The sequence below is a fragment of the Pezoporus occidentalis genome, unplaced genomic scaffold (assembly GCF_034315485.1).
Source record: "Pezoporus occidentalis ecotype Australia unplaced genomic scaffold, CSIRO_AGI_Poc_V1 ctg1, whole genome shotgun sequence".
NCBI lineage: Eukaryota > Metazoa > Chordata > Aves > Psittaciformes > Psittacidae > Pezoporus > Pezoporus occidentalis.
In genome coordinates this window covers 142,041-162,307 of record NW_026912778.1, presented here as the reverse complement: position 1 = coordinate 162,307, position 20,267 = coordinate 142,041, and positions in this window count along the sequence as shown.

Below are 20,267 nucleotides of genomic sequence, written 5' to 3'. Positions count from 1 at the left end.
CCACCTGCTGACTGTGCTCATCCTAAAACAGGCCATATGCTGCTTATTGCAGCCCAATTGATATTATTTGCATTTATCACCAACACTACAAATAGCATTGTTGCAACTGTGCAGTGCCCCAGTTCAGTTAGTAGTCCATTTGGCTGTAGTACTATGCTTATTTAGGTTTTCAGCTCTTGAATTTTATTTGCTCAATCAAAGTCCTTCTTGTGGTCTCCCTGGCTCAGTTCACCTCTAGCTGGTGAACCCAGGAGTGATGTGGCTATTCTTTTTTCAAGGTGAGGGCAAACTTAATCCTTGCCTTAACTGTAATGCTTGGCTTTGTAGATTTGACCCATTTTCATATTTTTTTTCGGGTCATGTTTCTTGTTTGTTATTGTAATTTCTACTCCATTCTATAATGGTACATTTTCAGTATTGTTATTCAACGACATTTATTGGAGACTTACATGAAGAACACATTAGCTTTTCATTCCAGTGCAGAGGCAGTGCACATGACATAGAAATGTGACAGTCACCTGATCCATGGCACTAGTAATCAAATTAGGTTTTACAGAACAAAAAAAGACAATTTTTCCTGAAGGTTAAAGGAGAATTTGAAAACCTAAAAAAAAACCCCAAAATTGTATCATGTATCTTTTCAAGAACCTTCTAAGATCAATCTAAGTGCCAAGGGTGTGCTGCCAACTGAGGAGTTAATTTCATTTTGCAGTATCTAAAATACAACTGTACTGAGGTTACATGTGGGTTTTGGATACCTCTGCCACCTGCTTAGTATCCTTTTATTTCTTCAACTGTTCTTGCTATAGGGAGTTGAAAACACCATAGAAAACATACTATCACTGATGTGCCTGAAGGCATCTACTGGACTTTCTATTAAAATTAAATAAAATTCAGAGGAGGCTTCAGTGACTTATCCACATCTAGCTTCATTTGTCCTTTTCTGGACAACGTAAAATCATCTCAGAAGTTACTTGTTGTTAAGTCTTATAAATATTTTCCTCAATATTAAAATGCTTTCCCTTCACTCTCTTCCACAGAAGGACTCCTTTTCACATAGTACATGTCATATTCTTACAGCTTTGGGCAGTCAAACCTGAGTATTTGCCTACCTTTTCACCAAGGAAAGTTTTGTGCAGAGTTTCAAGTCTGCCTTGAAGAAGGGGTTTGTTTTGTTGAATGAATAAAAGCACAGGTTCCCCATTCTTTCACAGACTTCATGCGCATGCAAGCAAGCTGTCTGGGAACACAAGTTTTCTGAGGCTCAAAAGCATTTTTGTGGCTGCTGCAAGTTTTCTTGGTGAATTGCTGTTTCCTGAAGGGCAGGCTGGATTTGTTTTGTGTCCTCTGAAAACATGTCTGTGTCTTGTGTAGACAAGACAATTTTGTGAAGTTCTTATGGTATCACCATGGAAAGTCACAGAAATATTACAAAGGTTCTAACAGCATCATCAGATAAATAGGATTCTCAGCCTTCATCTTCACTGGAAGTTACAGGTAGTCAGATTTCCTGTGGAAACATCTTTCTGCCAGTTGGATTTGCTTTCTTGCCCAGTATTCTTTTTTTTTTTCAGTTGGAAGATGGATATCATTCTTGTTTGTACTGATTGAATATTAGTACCTCTTTTTAGACAAGGAAGTAGTGCTACTTGGCCAGAGGATAAATTTATTTAATTTCTTAAGTCATATTTAGGAAACTCTCAACTTTAAATACAAGTTTCAGCTTGAGTAATTGAAAACTCTTTGCATCCTCCTCTAATTCTTATGGCATCCTTCCTGTTGCAAGTGAATTGTTATGAAATCTTTGTCATGTGTTCTACTAAACATCAGCTATGCCTATGCGGTGTGATCCCGAATAATATTTCAGCTCCCTGCTCTAGGTGCGTGCCCAGACAACAACCTAACTTTGTCTTGGATGAGCTCTGCGAATGCATTCATTTCCATTGTGCATTGAGGAAGCCCAGGCAGGCAGGAAAGCAGCTGCAGAGTGCTCCCAAAGAGAACACAGAGCCTAGGGAATTAGGAGTACAGGGAGTAAACACCATAAAGTGCCTTTAAGCTGCAACAAGTTTCAGCCTTTTTCACACTTTATCTTCAGGTTAGTTAACTGATTCCTCAAGGCACAGGAATTCAAGTTTACCAAACTTTTGGTATTTCTTCATATGCAAGAAACTTGATATAGATTTTATATAGATTAGATTATTCATCTATTTAATGCATTTGTTACAGTTGGGAAAGACACAGCTATACTAGACAGTGGTGGAAAACTTGTCCTGAGACAATTTCAAACCATTTTCCCTGCTATTTAACAGCCTTTTACTGATGCTGTATGCCAGTTATTATATACAAAAAAAAAAAAGAAATTCTAAGCTACTCATTTTTGAGAAATGTTTATGTACTGTAGCCCACTGCTGTAATGCCACCCTTTTTCCGCAGTCTCCGAATATCAGCTTAATTCAGCTGTTAAAATTATGTGGGAAATAAAAAACCTGTGCACAAGTTGGCAATCACATCTGAGGTATTCTCCTCTTATCTGCCATCTTAGTATTATTGAAAATAGGATGAAGTATTATTCTTTAGCATAACAGTAGTTCCCATTCAATATTTCAATCCTTGGTATTCTAAATTAGATGAAGTTGCATTACTACATCATTATAAAGATTACTCATTCACTTTTTGTTAAGGAGATTCTGTTTTCATTGTGTCAAGTACAATGTGTTCCAGTAATTTCTTTACGTTTGGATGCTGTGAGAGTACAAACATATGCGAAGATCCAACTTCCTATACACATAAACTCTCAATTTTCTATAGATATAATTGCTCATGAAAACATTCTTGAGTGAATTCATGAAGCTTCTCTTTTGCAGACTGTTTTGCAAACATCTGGATCCATTACTGATTTTGTGGGAAACTGTCATGAGCAGTTAAAGAGACTTTATTCCAGAAATCCTTTTTTGTCAAAAGAAAATGGAACACAGTACTGAATCATCACCACTGAGAATGCAGAGCATTATTTGCAAATTAAATTAGGTTAACTTCAGTTTTGCAAATGCTGGTTCGTATAGATAAGGATGTCTCTTGTATTCAAATTAATTACCATGGCAAATGCCTACTGACCGCACTGTAAGAAGGTAGGGTTTCTTGTTTTCAGTGTTTGTTCCGGGATCATTTTAGTTTGAAACCTCTTAGCTTGGTTTGCACAGAGTTAAAATGAATGGCAAAGGTATTATCATCAACAAAATCTAGCTCTCAGCAGTTGCTGCTGAAATCTGGAAATTTTGAATAGGCTTATCATGCTACTGATTGGAGTAGGTTTTCTAACTCATCAGAAAAAGCCTGCAAACACCCTACCCCCTCTCCCCTGCCTCCCCCCCCCCCCCCCTTTAAACTGTGTTGTTTAATTTTTGTTAATGCAAATAAACACTGAGCTACGGTGACCTCATTAATCTCAATTCGTCTAGTCAAAGAAATCATGGCTAGGTAATGGAAACCTATCTCAAAATTCATATGGAGGAAAAAATAGTAATTCAGCCTTTTTTCAGGTTGTTCTTTTGGAGAAAAACAGAAAATAAAACAAAGAAGGAACATCCTTCTCACAGGACTTCTCATGTGGACTACTCACATGCAGGTGGTCTTATTTTTTTTCCTCTGGGAACTCAAGCAAATGGGAACTGCATTTTCAAGGAGTTTCCTGTTTTCCAGTTTTCCTTCTCCTGCCTGCCAGATCTTTCCTTTTTTCCCCCCTTCCACTTCCCTGCTCCCTGCACCCCTTCAATTCATCCATCCCCTTTTTTTCCTTTTTTATTTCCCAGCAATAGTGTGAGCTACTGTCCGGTAACTTTCCTCTTCTTTCATTGCTTCTTCCTTTTCATTTTCCTCATCTGGTAGGAATAACACATATATTAAAGCCAGACAGAAATGGAATGTCTTACAGAGAACTGAGAAAGGAACTGCCTCCTGTCGCTCTCTGCAGCAGCAGAGTACTTCCTATTAAGCACCAGGAAAAAGTTATTCCAATAATCTTGGTGAAACTCAATGCATTGTGTCAGCTGAGCACTGATAGTGTAAGAATAACCACGTGTTAATTATTTCAAGACAGATGAAAGCATATTATCACAAAATGTTGATTTCTCCCCCCACCCCAATATATGTGCATCTTTCCCTCATTCTAAAACTTTCTGAAGTATTTTTTAATACATCCCACACCTTGGTAGAAATCTTCTGTTTTATATTAGGCATGAACATCTGTCATTTTCCCTTTACCTCACACTTTATTAATCACAAAGAATTAGCTCTTTACAGTGAACATTGTCCTATAATGAGCCTGACACTCCTTTTGTTCTATAGACCTTTCCATGGAATAAGTCTATGAGTAAATTCTTTGTCTAAAGTCAGTACAAAGTAACATTTATGCTCTCAGTTTTGAATAACTAAATATGATAATAAGACAACAAAAGAAGGAAATCTGAAATTGGCTTCATATAATGACTAGAACCAGAATAAGAAAAAGAGAAAAGATGCCAAGTTCTGAAAAGCCTGAAGAAGTGCTACCTGGCAAAAGATAAAATTACAGGTAAGAAGAATAAAAAAAATGTGATTATTAATAAGAGAGCATCACTTGAATGATTTTATTTTTTTTGTCTCTGAATTTCAAATTTTATACACATTATCTGTTCTATGAACATTTCCACTGCTAGGTTACACCAAATGCCACTGCACCTGCTGCAAGACAGTTAATAGTAAAAATATGTCCCTGCACTTCCTTGGCTTGTAGTGTCCGAACTATTGCTCACAAAGTGAATGGGGAGAAATTCAAAAGCTTTGAAAGTATGTATGTTTGATATGAAAAAAGTCCTGAAATCTAGAGCTCTGTTTTAGAAGTCTTGCACAGCTGGAAAATGCATCCTCAAAATTGAAGTAAAACAAGTCCTTCAGCCATCAGACTAAAAGGCATGTTTCCTCAGATAAAGATCATATGCACCTGTTAACCCCATCACTTCCCCTAGTACTTATTTAATATCATTAGGTTTAACGTGATTTCCTTGAGACAGCTCTTTAGGTGAAAAGTATGAAGAAAGTGATGTGAAAGTACATTTTATTACGTTTGTAATATTTTCAAATTATGTACTATACAGTACCAACCAGGAAAATACAAAGCACATGGTCTTACAGACACATGCACCTATGTTTAGTTTCCTCCTGCACACCCAGATGCTGCCACCAGGACCACCCTGTGACATTTCTTGTAACAGAACCACAGCTCCTTTACTTTGAATCTGAATTTAAAACCCTTCATTTTAAAATCTATTTTTTAAGTGAAAACATGAAGGATGGAAAGACCTTCTATTAAGCATTCTGTAAGGATTTGTTCTGTTTACAGTGGGTTTAGGAGTATGGGTAGGTAAACAAGGCTTCAAAGTTGGCTAATCTTTCCCCTAAGGAAAGGAGCTATCACAGGCATCATCACCATGGACTAAGTTATATACAAAGCTATGGATCTTTTCAGTTAGCAAGGCACTATATAAATACCATTGCAGCTTAATTAGAATCATTTGTAGGTGGTATGTGAAAGCTTGTCATTTTATAAATGCTTTCCTAACCTCAGAAGTATATTTAGTTATCTTTCCTGATTAGGAAAAACATGAACACACACCACAAAACAAACAATCAGAAGCCAAGGCAAAAATTAACAAAGCATTGATGAAGTTAAAGATAATTTTATGATCCTGGTCTGTCCTAAGTCTCCTTCCATTTGTTTTGTTTTTTTTTCAGTGAAAAGACTTTTTAACAGACCTTTCCAGTAAATACCCAAATAAGAAAAAATGTTTCAGGATGAGGGAAAAAAGATTCAATAAGATTGTTTACCTGTCATTCTGTCTAAGAAAAAATGATTAATTCAGTAAGCTTTAGAATGAAGAATTGCTTCACAGTTTCTGGATGTGGTGTTTCATCTATTTGGATAATGCAGATAGGAGCAGGAATTTTTTGGCAATAATTTAATTTTTTTTTTCAGTTTTTAATATGTAATTTAACTTCAAATATAATTAAACCAGAAAAGTTTCATTTTATTCAACTCTAGAAATGCACATCTTGAATGCCATTTGCCTAAAAAAGAAAATAATTCTGCACTTTCTAAAAAAGTTGTAGTTCTGATAAAGTGTGAGCTGCTGAAGCATATGAGAAGGGATAATGGGCAGGCAGCATACCGTGAACTGGATGCTAACCTTTCCAAATGAGAAGCACTGACTTTACAAATCTACTGGTTTTCAATTCTTCTGAAATCTCCTCAAGTAACTCCTTGATGAGTATAGATTTTTGTATCACAGGCCACTAGTAATTTATAAAGTACAAAGCACTGTAACCTCCTGAAAGTCAATATGTAGTCTAAAGGTTGCTTTAAATTATACTCAATATGAAACACCCTATTACAAAAATTATAGGAATCAGGGAAGTGTCAGAACTGCCATATTGAAATTTTTTTTTACAGTTGGTCTGTGCTGGCTGCGCACAAAATTTGCTCCTGTTGGTATACAGAGTGGCCACACCTTATGCTTAAATCTGGAGCTGGTGCTGTTAGAAAACATGTTTTTGTGTTGATGGGTCTTAATGCTAAAATAACTAATACCAAACCTGTTCTAGAATATGTTGAAAATTTTCATCCGCTTAATTTGTACCATCTTTAAGTACAAATTTTTAAGTTCTTTATAACTACTATGTGAGTTTTTCTAAGATGAGATTGAACTATGCAAATTTATAAGCCAGCCCTCTTGTGTGTGGTGGAAACCCATCTAGAATCAGATTATCATTTAAATACTAAATTCCCAATCCTTTCCTATATGCATAAAAAAACCTGTCAAAATCTGCTTTTGCTGTTCATATAGTGCATACTTCCAGTAGCCAGCTTTTTGTTCCTTTACTCAGCTGCACAGATAGGCAGTCCAGTTTCTGACCAAGTCCATGGTGAATGGATTTTTTGTAACTGCTTATAATTGTCAACTGATGAAAAAAAAAACAACAAAACTGCTTGCTGCTTCAGAAATAAGCTGAAAAATTAAAAATTTACTGTATTTTTTTTTTCCTAGCAGCCACAGTTTTAGGACTGTCAAAACTAGGATGTTATTGCATTGCTTCCTTTCTTTTAACGCTGTCACAGAGCTCACAATAACAGATCTCAAGATGAGACAATTCATATGCGTAAGACATTCTAAGCAGAGGTCAGGTTTCCTCCATATGCTTTAATTCTATTTCAGTTATGTTTCACCTCAATGTATAAACTGCTGCCATCCCACAGGTGGTTTTGTCATTTGTGATGCAAACCAGTCTCTTTAAATATCTGTCTAACGGTGCTAGAAGAACAGGTGATGGTGGCCTGTTGTAGAAACCCATATGTGGGAAACCCCTGAAACAGATTACAAAACCAGATTATGGTGTGCAGTTTTGTACTTACCTCTCTGTGAAGCTGTCAGTCTGTAAAGTAGCAGCTGAAATAACTGACTTCAGCAGGAATCTCAAAGAATCTGACTGAATATCCTGCCATGAGTTCAAGCATGACACTGACTTATTCTTGCACAGAGTAATGTCAGTGGCTAGATGTTTTGGGACCAGAAGTCGTAAAATAGCTTGACACTCAAGTGATACCACTTTAAAAAGTTACAGAGAGTTCTTCCTAGTTCTATTAACAAATAGCTTTCACATGGGTGAGTTGTTTAAACCAGACCTTCCCGTAAATTGCTTGTGCTGTTCCTCCAACCTACATCTGCACAGGCTTCTTCTTACCTGTAGCTGCATCAGTTTTTTTTGGCAACAACATAGCAGTTGTTTCCATAGCAGATCAGCTTTAGAAAAGCATTCTTTGTATTTCAAGGCATCTTGTAATACAACTCAGTTGCTAGAAAGCGGAACTGGCCAACATCATTAAGTGAGCTGAATTTTTGCAAACCACGATGAAGTACTCTGAGAAGCCGCAGTATAGGCTATATTTTTTGAGATCCTGGTCTATGAAAAATCTAGTGGTCTGCCTACATGTTTTGGTGGCAATATTTGTCTGCATTCAATAGGAAGTCTAGCTTTGGTTTGGAGAAGGTATTCCTTACTGTGATGATTAGAGGAATCCTTGCTGAAGGTTGTGCAAAGTAAACTGTACGTGTAGGAGACACTGACTAGTCTTGCCAAGCCATTTTTTGCTATGATCACTTCATTGTTTTATTTGGGTGAAAGACTGTTACCCTTCTCCATTGTTTCCTCTAAAAAAGTATACAAAACATCAGCACCAAATCGCATTGCACCACCATACAGCATATTCCATCTCAAGTTCCAGGTTATTTCATGTAATTTCTGTTTTCCAGAAGGTAATTTACTGTGTCCTACTCTCACATGCATAGACTTGGAGCAATGTTTGCATTTCTTTTATGGATGAGAATGAATATGCTCATTGTAATGTTCATAATGAATGATTTTTTTTCTATGTAGAGTATTTCGTATGATTGAATGTGGTTTGCTTCATACAAGGGGTTGACAGACACTGAATAAAGCTATTAAACTTTCCTGTCCCTGGATGATATCAGAACAATGAATTTATTTGTTATTCCAAAGGAAATATTTTTAATTCTGCAGTCCTTAACGTAGATAGACCCTTGAGTTTATCATATAAAATGGTAATTACTTGAACCATATTTGAAGTACTTATGTTCATATTTCTCAGTACTTTGTTAAATAGACTGTATAAATGAAGTGCTTTGATAATTCCAATATGATGTGTAGGGGTGGATATTTACAACTATGGCACGGGCTGAGTCATGTCACAACTAAAGGCTAACCTTGGCTGATGAGCCTTAGATCATGAAAGACTGTAAAGCTCCAGTGCAGAAAAGTTCACCTGCTTTCCTGCCACCTACTTCTTTTAACAGGGAGGACATCTGAGCATTATTCATCAGTCAGCATAAACTGTATTGCCATAATTATCTCATAAGACCTCATCTGTATTCACTGCATCATACTCTGAGAGCCAGATACTCTTAAGAAAGAAATACACTTACAGAGTTGGTCTCATAATATACTCCTTTGGTCTGGATTAAATGTTTTTCCAATATTTTTCTCATGGATTTTTGTTAAGAAAAAGACCCAACACGGCAAAGACAGTTGTTCCATTTCTGCAGTTTCAGGTCGTTACTTATGAACTTTGCATCTGTTTTTCTGGCCTCAGCTCAAGTAACAAAAAGTGACAAAGGCTGTTTGACACCATTCGTGTTGTCTTGTGTTAGGCAGCTGTTCTGGGCATTGCAGGCACACAAAATACAGTGTATAGAGCATATCACTTTCATCTGACTTTTTGCAAAAATGAAATTTCTGGTAGATTAAGAGGGCTACTACTTATGGACTAATTTCATGCTTACCTACCATTACCATTACGTCCAAAAAAGACTGCCCTAAGGAACTGAAGAACAGAGTTCTTTTCACAGTACTGAAATGCTAGGCTCAAGGCTGGTTATGACAAATAGAAATAAGGCAAAGATGTAAGGCAACATATGGATTAAATATCTGCTCTCAGTATTTTATTTCTGGTGAATGCCATTCTTTACTGAATTCAGTATTTTTCTGGTGTAGAAATTTTAACTACTGAAATGAGAAGCATAGATTGACAGAGACCCAGGATCTGTTGTAGACGAAAGTAACTTGTATGCCCTGTTAGGCATGCAGCCAGTTCTGCAAGCTCATAGGCTGTCTGCTTTTTCTTGAAAGGGAAAGAATGCCTCTAGGGCTGCAATGTGGGAAACTCTCGACCTTATTGTAGTGTACCCTAAATAGTGAGCATCCATCCAAAGCCACTATTTGATTTCTTCCTTTCTTCTGTATTTAAATAGCTGGCAGGAGCTAAAGTTGACAGACAAAACAAATCTGTAACTGTTGGTGGTTTTCTGTGTCTATGAGCACAAAACACCCAATTGCGATCACCACAGATCTTTTATCATAGAAGCATAGAATCATAGAATAGTTTGGGTTGCAAGGGACCTCAAAGGTCATCTAGTCCAACTCCCCTGCCATGAACACCTTCCGCTAGACCAGGTTGCTCAGAGTCCTGTCTAACTTGGCCTTATTATATGCTTTCCTTATAAAGACCATTTGCTAAACAAAAGCTTGATGCTTTCTCTCCCTTTGCTCCCAATACCTTCCTTTAACAATTCAAATATTTAATTTTATTTCTAATTTCACTTCAGCAGAGCAGTATTTTCACAGCTGTTAAGGCAATTCTAATAAAAAATTTAGACTGTGTGCTAACAGAGGAAGTACCTGTTAGCCTTATGTAGCAAGCCTTAGTATGTGGCCTTTCTCTCTAAGACCCAACAAATGGGACACTAATTATACAGCAGACCCTTGGCATTTCTCTTTCAGACAGTACCTATGTATTTATTCAATAGCTGGTTTTAGGTGTTTGCTTTAACTGTTAAGAAGAAAGGTCTGTAAATTAACTAGAGAAACTACCTTTGTTACAAAGCAAAATTGAATATTATTTTTTCTGTTTGACACATTCCCTTTATGCAAACGTGCACACAATTAAATTTGTGCAATCAAAACTTCATTATATCCATTTTCTCTTTTCAGATTTATTTCTCTTAACTGATTTATTATTACATTAATTAATCTGCATTTTGATGATTGTAGGATTGTTGACAAGTATAGAAACATTAGCCTATAAATCCCATAGATCCTATCTAGGGTAAGGATTTCTGAGATTTACCCTTCTTCTTTCTGCTAGTCTCTATCTGCTCCTCCCTGTTTCAGGAACTCATAAAATCCTCTTTTCATGCTGTTCCACCACAAAACATGACCTGACATTGAAGGAATATCCCCATCATGTTGCTTGATTCAAAGCTGCAAGAGGCTTATTTGTAACACACAATGTGATTATGGCTATACACCATTGCAACCAAAGAAGGGCACTTTTTTCAGATATTTATAACTTACAGTAACCAAAATTATTTCCATTGTAGCTAAAAAAAGCATAGTGCATATCTTCTTGCCTGTCAGCAAGATAGATTATATTCAATTTTAGAATAAAATTGTGTATAGAAAATCTATGGAAAATACAGCCTTTGTACTATCTCTGTAAATCCAAGATGTGGTACTATGCATATTTTCTCAAGACAAGAGCCTTCATGAAGAATGCCCAACCTGCTACTGCTTTCCTCCTGTGAGAAGCTGTGTAGATTCTCTCCATAAGGGCTCAAGCAGATGAAAAAAGATGCTTTTCCTGCCCATTTCTTTATGTGGCTACACTAGACTAGGTAAAGCTTTTTCCACTCACAAAAACTTTGGACTTTTGTGTTTCAGTTTTGAAGAGGCCTCTGGATTTTCCATATAAAAACCTTCCCATTTAAGCAAGGAGTATGTAATTATATCAAGGCTTGCATTAAAAGAGAGTAAAAAAAAAAAGGTAAAAAAGGCACAGAAGTAAAGATGTAGAAAACCATCCTGTGATGCAGCTGCTGAAGAAAAACCTCAGGTTTTAATTCTTGACTTCTTGACCTGTTTTGTAAGAGGAAGGGGATTTTCTGCCAGCACCAGATGCTAATATGGCTCCATCAGTATGAATGGCTGTTGGCCCCACTTGATTACACTGTTTGAGGTTGCTGGTTTCAGTTCTGTACAACTTTGCAGTCACCTGGAACTTATTCATTTGCCATGTTTGAATGGCTTCAAGGTTGTAATCCAAGCTCTGCTGAAACTAATTTTAGTGAGACCAGGATCAAACCAATGTATACTAGCTAGACTTAGACAACTGTCGTGGTTTAAACCCAGTCAGGTAACTCGTTCACTCATTCCCCCCCTTCTTTCCCTCCTGGACAGATGGACAGGAGAATCGAAAATAATGCAACTCCCACGGGTTGAGATAAGAACAGTTTAGTAACTAAGGTATAACACAAATCACTGCTGCTACCACCAATAATAACAATGATAAAGGAAATAACAAGGGAAGAGAATACAACACCTCACCGCCAGCCAACCGATAACTCGCCCCCCAAGCCCGACCAAGCTCTGACTGATACCTCCTCCAACCCTGCAGTCCCCCAGTCCTTCCGGCTAACTCTCCGTTACATCCTGGGCATGACGTGCTGTGGTATGGAATACCTCTTTGGCTAGCTTGGGTCAGGTGTCCTGTCTCTGCTTCCTCCCGGCTTCCCCTCCTCGCTGGCAGAGCATGAGGCTCACAAAGTCCTTGGCCAAACCAAAATATCCTTGTTATCAGCTCTGTTCCCGAGCTGAAAGTCAAAACACTGCACTGCACCAGCTACCAAGAAGAAGAATGACTGCTACTGCTGAACCCAGGATGACAACAACACTGGTAAAAGATGGAGAAAAAGGAAAGAGAAAACTCAAGAATCTGAAATAACTTCAGATACCAGGAATTCAGGAATATGCATTTTCCTTTTATTTGATAGCTCAGTAAAATCTGAATACTTTAATGATTATTTAGTGCAATCTCACCAATTCTAATGAGATGATTTGGCATTTGTACAGGTACCACATATTTCCAAGTCCCATCAATTCTAATTGCCCTTGCATAGAGAGCCCAACATAAACATTTTCCAGCTTCAAATTAGATTTGGCAGCTGTGACACACACATTACTATGATTTTTATCCCTTCTAGGAGGCAAGGGGAGTTATGAACCCCTAATTGCTGCCTGAGAAATATCCCAGGCCTGCCAACAGGGAAAGCCAAAAGCTTGCTTCAGCCAAAAGCTTGTCATTGACAGCTGTCTTCACATAGCTTATCTTCATATACTGTTCTAGCTACAATAAGTGACAATAAGTTAGACAAACTTCCAGTTTACTTGAACTGTGAAACCTGAAGATAAAGGATTTGATCATCAGTTTTCAAGTTCCCTGTCTAGAATGTGATAAATTCACCTTGTTTCCAAAACAGGCTTTTAAGGCTGCCTACAAATGGCAGATGAACCCAGTACACACTAAACCCAAAGAGATTGTCAGTCTGGACTGCTGGGTCCTAATGACTATGCTGGCTTGACAGGCTGTATTACCCTCTGCATCCTCATTACACTTGTGCTTCTGTCCCTTTCTCCGGGAGAGGAAACAGGTTAGGGAGAGGAATTAATGCTTTGTGTGGGAAAAAAAATGCAAAATGAGAAAAAGCTCTCACATAAAAATTCTAAAGGCTAAGTTGCCACCAGTATTATAGTCTCCTCCTTTTTTAAGCATTTGAAGCTATTAGCTAGAAAACATTTATAAAAGGTATCTCAGTTATTTGTAAGAAAGCAGGAAAAAGATAAAAGAGATGAAATACTATATTAGTGTGTGTGTCTGTTATGCATTCTATAAGGCTTCAAGGAGGTTAAAAATGGAGGGATTTATTTCCTTCCTTCAAAGCAATGGAAACGTCTTTTGCCCTTTAGTTTAGCTTTTACTATATAAAAATGATATAGATTACATAATAGAAATATTTTAGTTCACATGGTTCCTTATTTTTTTCCTTTTCTATGAATAACATGCATGTTGCAAGGCATAAAAAAAGGCAATAGTTCAATAGTTTAGATTTCCTTATATGCTCCAGTGACACACTGAAATAAACCTTACAGTTTATTCTTTGTATATCATAGAATCATAGAATAATTAGGGTTGGAAAGGACCTTAAGATCATCTAGTATCCTTCTCAAACAAAGCTTTATTAATTCTCTGTTTAAAATAGCACACATTGTATGTCTTCATAATGGGTCATATCCTGCTATCAATATTTTAACAGATCCCCTATGGACTGTAATGTGGAATCTGCTAAAAAATTGATGGCACCATTATGTTCAACTGCAAGTATATTTATAATTAAGTTATTTTTCTTTGTATTCATTCAGATTTCTCTTCATGAGAAACAGAAGTGCCCTGATTAATTAACTGCAAACACATTGTGTTTTGTTTGTTCTGGTAAGGTTTGTTTCAGTCTGAAAACCTGTCAAAAATGTTCATGATTTCGTGCTACGGATTAGCACACAAAAGTTCAGCAGCTTAATACGGATTCAGAAAATTTTGCAAAAAACATTTACCATAATTATAGGAAGCAACTGTTGTAATAAAGTGTAATATATGTATACGTAGGGCCTTGCTGAATAAAGCTACATAATAGAGAGGAAGGAATTGTGAAACAGTAAAGCTTTGATAAAAACTTAAATAGAAGAATTTATGAAAAAGTCCTGTTTTTTGCTTGCTGACTTTCATCAGGATTGACAGAGCTATGGAAAACAGTCCATAAGGTATCAGCAAATGCCTATGAAATCTTCACTCAAGAGCTAATTTGCTTTAGAAAAAAAAAAAGAAATCCATGCCATTCAAAATTAAGCACACAGTTATTATGAAAAATACACTGAGCAATTTATTTAAGGGAAATACTTTCCAGTGTAAGAGAATTAGGGTAAATTTCTGGGTTGTATTACATTGGAATAAGCCTTTTCACTACTGTTTTCCTTTACTGACCACCTTAAATTCTTATTTCTGATTATTTCCACTGAGAGATGGAATTAATGTGTTGCTAGCTGGATTTGAGCTTGTTCTGGCTTTCTCTGTTGTTCCTCTGTTTCTCTTGGTAACTTTTTGAGCTTTATTTTCCTTCTCTCTCTAGTGCTCTGCAGTTTCTGAGCACTTAAAAATCTTTTAATGTACTAATTTTCAGAAACCATCTGGAAGATAAGGTAAGACTGGGTAACTCTCAATGCATAAGATGATCAAAAGCTTTGTGAATACAATGTTTGGAATTTTCTTTTTTTCATGGTTTATGATAAATATAACTGAAGTTTCTAACCTTTCATGCTTCAGAAATACATATATGTCTGTTTCCAGCTGTTCAGTTTGTTGTTTTGTTTTTGCTTGTTTTTTCTCAAGTGTTCAGAAACAATATACTGTTATAATAGGTTTATATTCTGTGTATGGATTTTATATTCTGTGTATGGGTTTTATATGTACGTTTTTTTCAAGCACCAAACTTTGAGTGGCTAGATTATTATGTGTCTCTCAGACAGTTTTTTTCAGCCAATAATAGAAAGTAGGATAAGCCAACTGAGCAAAATTGGAGAACAGAAAGAACATATTGCTTCACCCTTCTGCAGTCTTTTAAAGAATATGGGAAGCATTGGGCTAGGCTCTCTGAAATGCAGAGTACCTCTCACACAAATATGAGACAGTGAAGGGGTTTGGGCATCTTGATTTTAAACAGAAAATCTGTTCTTTCCTACAAAGTTTCTGACAGGATTGGAAAATGAAATTTATGAATGACGGTTATTGAAATGAGAATGTAAACCAGCTCCATCATAGCTACCTGTCTTCACCATATTAAAGCTGAGCTTTTGTATTCCTTCTTGGATGCAGCAGGAGGACACATATAATATTCCTTTTTATGCTGCAGTTCCTTCAAATCATTATTCAGTAAATACACTGCAAGGATCTGTTGCAGTGATAACATACAATTTCATTGTTGATCATCCCTAATGTGACTCAGTCTATGTACCAGATCCATTTGGCAAGTGTTTTGCAGATATACTTGCTCCTAGAGTCAGACCTTACCTTTGTGTGGTGACTAACTTAGTAACTTATGACAGAACAGGAGCCAAGCAAAATTTTCTCATTTTCTTATGAATAAATCAGAATAAACATGCAAGTTTATGAACTGTTTTCCTTGCTTTGTACAGTACTACAGGATAAATACAGTCAAAATCAGTTGCCTCATGAATTCTTTGGTCTTGCCAACCAGAGAAGATGCTCAGGAGTTTAAACAGTTTTCATGTGTATGGCTAGAAGTAAATTTATAAATCTGTGTATATGTGGTTTTGTAGAGAAAATCATCTAATCTGCTTATTCCGGTTGTAAATGAACCCTGTTTCACCAAATTAAAGAACCCAAAATCCCATAGTAGAGGAAGGCTCCCACTTTTTACAACTGCACAAAAGAGTTGCTCTAAATGGACAGAGTGAAGAAAAGATAATCCTTCCCTGTTCCACACACATGAAAAGTGCTGCAATGTGGGTGGTGTATTCTTGCCATGTATTTTTGGGCCACCAGTATGAGACGTATCTCAGAAGGTTACAAAAATAATTGTAGCAAGGTCTTTTTCTGGAGTCCCTATCTTTACACAGCTCTTTCAGTCTGCTAGTTGGTGTAAAACTGCAGTATGAGAATATATCTTGAAAAATCTGAGAAAAACTATATAGAAAATGAAACTTATAAAACACAGTGCAAGTGGACGTGCCCAATTTGGTTTGCTTACAGCTGCTTTCAGCAGATCTGCTTAAAAGTGCTGTAGGCTGATAGGTCTTACAGGTAAGAGGCAGGACAGTAATAATCAGTATATGCAGGGTTTTTTATGATTATCAGAGGCTTGAACTCAGCATTTTCCTATTTCTACTTGCAACTTAAAGATGAAATTGGTGTTTATGCTGTAAAAAAATGTTACGCAAATAGCTCAAAAAGCTTAGTTACGATTCCAAGGCAGATGCACCAGTGTGTGATATTTTTGAGATGCAGATTTTGTGCACGTGCAAATTTTGCACTAAACTATACAACAGACGAAGGATGATCTTTAATGCAATTAAGGAACAGTATGTGTTTCACATAAATCATTAGATTTCCTAATTTTAATAAAAGCACTATATTTCTGTGGTACATCTGATTCTACTAGCTACATGATGATAAGCCTTACTTCAGTTTATTTAAATGAACCATAACTGAATCCCAACACCTACTTTAGTTGATTACAACACAAAATCAAAAAATAAACATGGCTTCAAAGGAATAAAACTAAACCTCTATCACCTACCAAATCCCTATGACTATTCCAAAAAAGCTCAGGGAGAGTTTTAAAATAACTTTGTGAGATATGTTGTGAAACAGATGACATAATATTCCTTTTATATTACATAGAAGCTTTAAAGCTCGTAACTGACAGTTCAGCTAGTGTGGAATTGCTCGTCTGGAGTAAAGCCAAGTGAACAGGTTCTGCGTCTTACTTGGTCCTCTATCCCAAACATGTACAGGTAGCCATATGCTACACTCTTCTGATAACATCATCTGGAGGATATTCAGAGTTAGGGCACAAATAAAGCCTCTGAGTTTTAGGTATTTACCACTTATCTGTGGTAAGGATCCTGAGACTGATTTTTGTCACTTTAAAAGAAAATTACATTCTCCAGATAAGGGTAAAGTAGAAAAATTCTAATCACCAGTCTAGTAATGGTTGTAAGAGAGCTAACACTAGTGTTATCTAGCACATAATGCTAAATTATCAATAGCAGTATGTACTTATGCTTTCAATACATTGCTCTAGGAAGTACTGCAGATTTTAACAGGGCAGGGCTTCTTTTGTAACAATCTGATGCAGATTTTATTTATCAATCATGGCTTAAAAATGGATCCACCTAATCAAAGGCTTACATTTACCTTGTCATCTCTTACTCCAAACTTAGTATGCAAGCAATGCAGCAAAACCACCTTTGTTCTGAACTCAGTGGGATGTGAAATGCCAGCATAGCAAGAAAACACCATTTCTCCATGTAGAAACAGACCATCAGAGATGTCAGGATTAATTATAAAGTGAGCTGTCAGAAGTACTATCTGCATTGAAAAAGACAGATACCAAACAGTTTTCAAAATGGAAGTAAAATGCTGCTTTCCCCCCTCCCCCTTTTATGCATTAAAGACTAGTTCTGAGTTCATTTCTGTGTCGTGGGTCAAAACTATCCCATCTGGCAGGAGAAGGAAGCTCTTTGGGTTCTAGTCACAGTGAATTCAGTTGGTTCAGCTGAAGGCTATGTCTATACTGCACATTGCAATACAACATAGAATTGTCAAAGTTATGTATAAATGGAGAGGCTTGAATACTGGGAGTAATAAAACCAAATTAGTGGATATTTCTGCTTGGATTAATATATTTCTTGTCATCATAGGACTGGTCCATTAAAATTCCAGTTGAACTAGCTTCAGTGGAAACATTGCTATATTGCTTCTAGTGTCCAGTCTAGTGGACTTTATGTAAAACAGCTGGGATATCCTGAAACAGATTTTGTAGGCACAGTTAATACAGAACACTATCTTGAGTATGAGTGCTTCTCCACTCTAGAGTCAATTTACGCCTACACGAGTAATCTCAAGATGTCTGTTGCTTGCCACAAGCCCAGACAAGGATATTGCAGAAGAATTGCCAAGGCAGTATCTCATGAGAACCACTAACCTTTGCTGCTCACAAAAAAATGTGGTAAGCACTCTCAGGAAGCTAACAAATGGCACTAAGCTGGGGGATCAATTTTTATGCTGTAGTGTACCTGTCCAATTTTTGTGCTTCCAAAGACAAAGTGGAGTCAGTCTAGTGGAAAACCACCAGGATGTTTGGCAGGCTGAAGCACATAATGCACGAGAAGCTGAAAGACCTAGATTTGTTCAGTTTGAAGAAGAGGAAGCTCAGGAGGGGTCTTTATTGTTTTATGGAAGGCTACAGAGAAGGGGGACACAGAATCTTCACAGTGTGCACAGCAAAAGGAGGTGATATAGGAGACACAAGCTGCATCTAAGGAAATTCTGACTAATGAAAGGAAAAAAATCTCACAGTGAGGGTAGTCAACCACTGCAGCAGGTGGTCCAGAGATGTTGCAGAGTCTCCATCTTTGGAGATATGGAAAACTCAAGTGAACAGTGGCTTCAGTAATGATCTAACTGAAGTTAGCCTTACAGTGATCAGGGGATTGGACCAGATAATGACCAGGGATCCCTTCAAACTGATTTTTTTTCTACATTTCTGTGATTATTAATGGACTATCAAGTCTTCTCTGGTCATGAGACATACATACTCATGTCTGTGCCCCTTAGCTCTTACCCTCAGAAGATGATCACATGGAGACTGGTTACTGGGAGCAGTCCCTGGCCCATGCTGTCAGTTGAACTGTTTGGGAAATGTTAGCTCTAGCAGGTCAAACTCACAACAGGCAGTTTGGTAACATTTGAAATTATGAAAGTTGATCACCCATTGATCAACCTTGTGGTCTAATTGTCCTCTTTGGTTATTAGCTTGTGTATAATTGTATTAAGGAAGATAAATAATGTAGTTTGTAATCAGGTGTGATCACCTAGGTAAGTTCCTGTTTTATATATAAAATATTTAAATAGTTGCTATAGTGTCTGAATACCATTAAAAGGCTTTCTGCTGTCAGAATGTGAAGAGGAATTAGTAAAGTGCCCTGTAAATATAATTAATTCCTATCTTGCTGAAAATATCTATGTAGGTCATGGATGTTTAGAATTCTTCTCATTTGGAAAAAAAAAAAAAAGAAAAAAGTATTTTAATACAAATATGTGCTTTTGTGGTTTTCCTAAGGCTGTTTTGGTTTGAAAAAGTATTGTCTAAACAGAAAGTAAGTGTGGTGATTCATTTTCATTGAAATACAAAGGCCTTTGGTACAAAGCATTTATCCACAAATTGGTTTGAAAGACTTCTTTCTGTTTTTAAGTTGTCATAGAGCCAAATTCTGCTTTCAGACAGAAGCATGTGGTTAACCTGCAGTCAGCAGATACCAAGTCACTGGAAGCTGTGTGTAAACTTGCAATGGTACAGTTTGGCTCAAACTTTTTAATATTTATGCTTTATCTTTTTCAGAAAAATATTAAATAATATCAATGCAAAGCTTTATTCAAAATGCTTTTTGATAGATTTTGTGCAGCTGACTGAGCACATAACAGTAATGAGTTAGTTTCAGCTCCACCAACTTGGTCAACATATACTTGATATTAAATGTCTGAGTCAGCTCACAGGAATAATAAGGTTGCTCTTGTATTCAAAGATAAACACACACTAAAATGCTTCTCTGGGTACAGCACAGGTCTGGCTTTCTATCACATGTGCTTATGCATAAACATCAACTTGGCTGCTACCCTAGTAAATTATAGCGTTACTCTTATCAGAATGGCTGAGAGTGCTTGGGAAATAAGGATTATAGTTCTCATCAAGAATTTATATTACTGCTTGTTAAGTAAATGAAAAAGGTCATAACCACAATGGATACTGATGTACAGGCGCAATCAGTTGTCTACATTGTAAAATCCTACAGCAATGAGGGCACTTCCTGTAGGTTAATAGCTAGCTGGGAGTCCAAGCACATTTACAGTTACAATGAGAAAGTTAAAGTAAGTTTGATTTTAATAGTGCTGCAGCTACAGCGCTAGAAGTATGTGATATCCAAAGCAATGATAGAAAATAGAAACTGGTTGAATCTCATAGTTGAAGAGG